Source organism: Paroedura picta, chromosome 5, assembly GCF_049243985.1.
Source record: "Paroedura picta isolate Pp20150507F chromosome 5, Ppicta_v3.0, whole genome shotgun sequence".
NCBI lineage: Eukaryota > Metazoa > Chordata > Lepidosauria > Squamata > Gekkonidae > Paroedura > Paroedura picta.
Window position 1 is genome coordinate 98,326,769 of NC_135373.1, and position 6,796 is coordinate 98,333,564.

The window sequence follows — 6,796 nt, forward strand, 5'->3', positions numbered from 1 at the left end:
AAAGATCAGTTTCCCCAGAGAAAAGAGGGTGGACTCCATGGCATTATACCCTAATGAGGTCTTTCTCCTTCACAAGCCCTGCCTTTCCAGGCACCACCCCCAAATCACCAGGAATTTTCCAACCCTAATACCAGCTCAGGCTGTCCACTGCCCACCAACCACCATTGAGGCCAGGGGAGTGGACTCTGCCCTCTGCTGCACTGCTCTTTGAAGAACCCTGCCCACCTGCAGTCCTCACCAGCTCATGCTTACTCCAAAGTGAATGCCAATGGGGCTTCCTCCCAAGTACGTGCATGACTGTCTACTATATAAACCCACATACATACCCCAAAGAGAAAAAAGATTTGTAAAGAAAATGAACTTCAGGATGTGATCAGAAGCAGAGAAAGATGGACCCACCAGGAGTTCTTAACCCTTATCTCACATGGTATTTCCCCCACTGTACCCCCCCTCCAATCTGGAGTGGAGATTCAAAGGCATATTTACCCTTGGGGGAGTTGTAGGAGGGACAAGCCAGCAGGGAAAAGGTTAAGCCCTCCTTAACTGTTCCTCATCCCTTCTTCATCCCCCTTTCAATCCAACTTTCTTTAGAAAAGGAGGCCATTGGTGCTTTTGTGCAGAATCTCTCTTGGAGCACATCATTCTGCCATAAGTGTACAGAGCATAAGCCTGTGGATTTAATGCTATGTCCTGCCACTGGGCTCCTTAGCTGGCAAGCTAAAACAAAGGGCTGAGCAGAGCAGAATAATGTATTTTAGCATCTTTTGGTGTGTCTGTTTTCTTGCAAAGACTGCAGTAGTTTATTCAGTGTCGGGCTGGGGGAAGGGGATGACTTCATTCCTAGAAATAATTTTCTCACCTCCACTGCTCATGGATATACGATACACGCCCCACTCAATTAATTCCAAGCTCCTTTTTACGTAGAGAATTTAGCATTCCTCATTATTCCTTGCTATATTCAGCACTGTTACCATAAACAAAAAACCTTTCACTCTCTCCTTTTGAATATTAACTTGCTTCTTCACCCATAGAATTGTCTGGCCTGCCAGTTTCACTTATCAGTCTAATTCTAAAAAATCCTCACTCCCCTCATCACCAAGCATTCATAATTCTTAAATGGATATCCCTAGATTCCTGCCCCACTCCTTACATGGCTGTAGGGAAGAAGTTGACTGGTTCTGCATGTGGCATCTATAGGGAGACTGGGCCTTCCTGGTATCTCTCCTCAGCATCCGTCCGTAATCACTACCCACCGTGTAATGACAGTAATTAGGAAGAGCAAAAATGCCTCAGGACTAGAAGAGCTGACAGAGTTAGGGGAGCCAGATGGTGTTTGCACTTAAGGGAGGAGTGGGGAAGGGGGGGGGGTGTCCTGTAGTTAAATCTGCTTTGGTTTCCTTTATTGAGTGTCAAGATCAGTTTGGTCAAACAAAGCATACAAAAGGACTTGGCAGGTTCTTCAGGTCAACACACAGCATGTCGACTCGATGCACAAGTCTCACATTCACCCACCCTGTGGGGGGTTATTTAGTATTCCACAGCCTGTTCCAATAGGCCAGTGTGCTGAGATGGCAGCTCATAGGCTATGCGTGGGACATGAGGGCTACAAACCGTGATGGGAGCTATCGTTCATTTTTTGACTCAGACACTGGAACTGGCCCAAACCTGTCCCTGGAAGTTTGGGCAACAGAAGCCAGAAGAACATGAGAGGAGAGATCAGAACAGAGATCTATCTAGTCCAGTTTCCTGCTTCACGTACTGACCCACCAGTTGTGACCCACTGTGCCAAAAGGGGAGGGGGGAGGGGAGGCACACAGGCTATACCCTTCCTGTGAAGGTGACTGATGTGGAGGCCCCACCTCAGTGTTCTTTCTCCGCCCTCCGCACCAAACTCAAGAAGGAGCGAGGCTACAGCAAGTTAAAATATAAATAAATATATTTTACAGTTGAATAGATTTATCTGTTGCATATGTTCCAAGCCACTCCTCCACGGAGCTCAGGACAATGAAAATGGTTCTTCCTTCTCCCATTTTGCCCTCACAGCAACCCCATGAGGCACCATGGGCTGGGCGAAAGTTACTGATCTGAGGTTGATTCAGATGTATGAACACAGACAAAAGAAATGGGGGGGGAGCTTGATTTCTTACTCTGCAAGGAGTTTTGGTACTACAGCAACTTGACCTTCTAGGACAGGTAGTATCCTCAAAACGGTTGGAATATGCAAGATCTGCAGTGTGCATGACTGAACAGAATATGAGGAATGCCCTACAGGGGGCATCAGAGGAGATGTGTATTTAGCATAGTTAGAATCAGGAGTTTCCTGATATTTTTCAAATAATCTCCAGTGTCCTGATTGACTCATTTGGAGTCTTCCTACTCCCTTGAGCACATTTCCTCACTGCTTACCTCCAGGGCACAACAGCCCGGATGGATGCAGAACAACAGTTAGTTAATTAGGATTCTCGCTCCTCTCTTGTTTACAAAATTGTTTCTCTTCACAATAAAACGATTTGCATAGTTAAACTCTGCCAACAAAAATAAGATCACAAAATAGTCTGATAGCCATTTGTGATGGACTAGAAATGCTCCACAGTGACACATTTTCCCCTCACAAGAAGCAAAACCGGTACTAGGTGAGCAACAATTGTTCCTGTAAGGAACAAGCTTTATCTCCCTTTTTCTCCCTCCCACCCCCACCCTCGCCCAATCCTCGGTATAGTTAGCCCTGGACTCCCAAGGGAATGTGGGACTGACAACACAGTCTCTAACCTGCTATAAATACCTTGCCTACTTCCCATGTCTGAAACTTGTGGGATATTAAAAGAGACCCTAAGAACAATAGCAAAGAGAGAGAGGCCTGGGAGAGGCTGGCTGGCTGACTGGTGGGGGTGGAGCTAGATTGTCACCCCAGACCCATAATTAGCAGGCTGTGTCATTTGACTCCAGAGTAAGAAAAGATTGTATCTTACTTAGTTATTACTCGGAAAATGGTTTTTGGAAACTATGGTGTGTCACACCACTGAACCCACCACCACACTGCTGCTCTTAGGCAGCAGAAAAGAGGAAGAAAAGATGCAGCCGTTGTCTGATTCATCGTGTCCTACAGGTTCTGTGGAAAGGAGCCTGCAGTTGGTAGACAGAGTGCCACAGGCATTGTGGTGCCAACTGGCAGCAACTGGGATTCCCAAGGCTCCAGCTACAAAGAAACCCCTTAGGTCTGGCTTTGGAAACCCTGCAGCTTCCTGGTGGCTGCTTCCAGCATTGGTGTGGTTCAAAATACTACATTGGCCAGATCTATTAGGTTAGGATGAGGCGGGTAGATAGCACAGGGACTAACCTGCTGCCTGTCACTTTCAAATCTCATTTGGCCTAAGTAGCAGCAGTTTTATTGTATCGTGTTTGTGGCAGAGAAAGGATATGGGTCAGCAGGAGAAGAGAGAGCCAGGCAGTGCATGAAAGTGTGACTTAGTCACAGCTGTCCCTATAGCAAAACTACACAAAGTACATGCCACTGAGTTCTGTGAGGCTTCCTTCCTTCTAAGTAACTCTGCCAAGGGGGCCCTTGAGCAGCTCTTTCTCTGTAGGGAGGAAAAGAAGTAGGAGCTGTCTCTCTGTCAGTCCATCCAGTCTGCAGTCCTTTCCCAGAGAGGTTTGGGCAGGGGGTATAGAAGTCCAATGTAATGCTTTGGCCCCAAATTTTTGTGCTGAAAATGTGTTACCTGTTTGTTTGTTTTTTGTAACAGACTGCCTTGAAAAAATGAGAGCATGCCAGTTGGTGTTTTCTTTTAAGTACCAACACTCTTACTTTTGTTCTCCCAGTAAATAATGGGGATTAGGAAGATCACAACTGCAAGCTCAAGGGAGCTCTTAATTTAAAACTACAAAATGGGGGGAATTAATTTTTAAAACTTGCCTTCCCCCCAAAGAACTACTTGATGTTAAAACAAAGGCTTGACGATTTCTCTGAATGGAAGAGAAGGAGGCAATTTTCCATTGTTCCTGTTCCCTGCTGCAGACCTCAGGCTCCTCCCCCAGATTGTTCCTGGGAGTGCCGTGTCTGTTCCTCCCAGAGCCCAACTTCAGAGGAATTTGGGGCTGCAGCAGCAGAGGAGGAGGAGATCTTATTCTGCTGATGGAAATCCCACCAGTGGAAGTGACTGCTGGATCCAAGCAAAAAGTGATGGTTTCAGTAGGACATGAAAACAGGGTTTAGGGAATCCTCTTCTCTTGCCAGGTAGGAAGACTAATGGAGTGAAAATTCAAGATACAAATGTCATGATAATGCCATGGTGGAATTTCTGTCTCTGAACAATGGTAGATTTGGTGACTCTCAAAAACAAACAGCAAATTTCTCTATTTTAGTAAAAATATATTCCAGTGAAATACTGAGAAGCAGCTGAATTGGCTCTACCAGATATTCCACTCAGTCTCACCCAGTTCCCTTCCTTAGGAACCAGGGATTCCCAACCAGGATTCCCTGGGGCTCCCTGAGATCTCCACAGGGGCTCCCCAGCATTTCTCCTCTATCCCGCCTTAATGGACTTGGCCACAAGCTATTCCTGGTATTGCCATGAAAGCAGGGAACTGGCCACTTCCATTGACCTGGCAATGTCACATGGTTGTCACATGGTTATCATGCCTGGGAAAGGGGGTTCTCCTGCCTCAAACCACCTCCTTTCTCCCCCTCTGCCCCCCCCCCAGGTATGGCAGGGAGATGTGGCCAGCTGACATAACTTCCAACTCTTTCAGGGGCTTCTCCAAGGTTAAAAGATTGAAAAGGGCTGCTATAGATCCTATCCTATGTGACCTTTGTACAAACAGTTCCCATCCTTTACCAGCTATAGCTTGTCAGCAGACTTCAGTGGAAAGCCCACAGAGAGAGCATTGCAGTTATCTAATCTAGTGGCAAGATTCCTCCTCCCAAAGGTCCATGGCTGGCTCATGAACCAAAGCGCGTGAAGGCACCCTTGGATATGCCTGCTACCTGTCCACCCAACAGAAGGCCTGGGTTAAGGAGTACCCCCTAAACAACAAATCTGCTGCTTCAGCATCCCCATCGAGAACAGGAGAAGAAGAGTTGGTTCTTATATGCCGCTTTTCCCTACCAAGAGACTCAAAGTGACTTACAATCTCCTCCCCTTTCCTCTCCCCACAACAGACACCCTGTGAGGTAGGTGAGGCTGAGAGATCCCTAATATCACTGCTCAGTCAGAATGGCTTTATTAGTGCTGTGGTGAGCCCAAGATCTCCCAGCTGGATGCATGTGGAGGAACAAGGAATCAAACACGGCTTGCCAGATTAGAAGCCGCCGCTCTTAAGCCCTACACCAAGCTGACTCTCCCAGTTTGGTGCAGTGGAAGATATCCCATTTCTTTTGCTCCACCATTAGCACACCCATTTAGTTGAGATGATGTTTCAGTTTGTTAATCTTCATCCATTCCACTTGGAGCCATTTCAGATAGGCAAAATGGAGTAGGGGGAAACTAAGGCCCCTTCTCCCCCTGTGCCCCAGTCACATTTGGGAAATGAATTCTCATTGGCTATCTCATGAGTGGCATCCTAATAGAGTGATTGGGGAACTCAGACACACAACCTGTGAAAAATTGTAATGTCTCGTTTCATGCTTTAAAAAGAATAGGAAACAAAGGGTAGAAATAAAAGGATAGTGACCACTCTATAGGGCTCTTACAATTTTGGTGGCATATCAACATTAATAGACAGGCTCATTTACCTTTGCCTCCAAGGTAAAGCATTCAGCAGCTTATAACTCCATACCCTCATGCAGCTCCGTTAGGCCAAGAGACAGAGTACTGTAGGTTTTGTCATTATCCTGTGGACTCTGTGGTCAATGTGGCCTTGCTCCCTACCTAACCACCAATGCAGTTGTTGGATCCACCTCTGGTAATGCCAAACTATGTAGCCTAAATATATTCTTTGGCACTGTATCTTGGAACTGCATAAAGGAGGACTTGGGTCCAGGCTCCAGATGTTCCCCAGGAAGGAAAGATTGTGCCCATGCTCTGCACATTCTGTTGATTCAACCCAGTATATTATTTTGGATTGTCAGCTTCACACAACCCCTCGCAGTGAACTTTTTTCTTCCCTATTCTTCTCTAAGGAATTGGCAAACGAAGAAGTTACACTTCAATTTCTGCTAAATGATCATTCGGCACAGACCGCACTGTGTGTAGCTGAATTTTTAATGGCTGTATATTGAGCTAGATCCAAGATATTTTAAATCAATTTTTAAATTCACTTTGTTTGGTTGCATCTGTCTCTCACTTGTGCTATGCTAATAAAGGTATCATTATCATAGTCAGATGCTTTGAAACATTCCAGTGAATTATTTAACTCCTTGTTTTTATTTAATAATAGTAGCAAAGCCCATTTCGAAAATAGGCCACAGAAGAGCAGGAGGGTGAAAGGTGTGAGGACTTCTGCAAAGCAGGGTACCCAAGTTTGCTAGCTGGGCTATTGTGTTCTGCAGGAGACCCCCCCCCCCCTTTGCCCTTCCACCTTTGTTCCTGTATAGCCCAGATGTCCAGCTAGCAAGCTGACCCCACCCCCTGAATTCTCCCAGTGGCAAGAAGGCCAAGTAGTGAGAGGAGGCCTCTGTGGAGTGCAATTGGGTGGACCTCCCTGCCCTTCTGGCAGCCATGAATTTGGTGATTGTGGTGCAGCCACAGCGCAGGATGGTGGAGCATGACTGGACAGCCATTCCCAGCTCCCTGTCTTACTTCTTGCTGGCTCTTCTTCCTCACACAAAGTGCCAAGAAGCGGCACAGAGGAGGAGAAG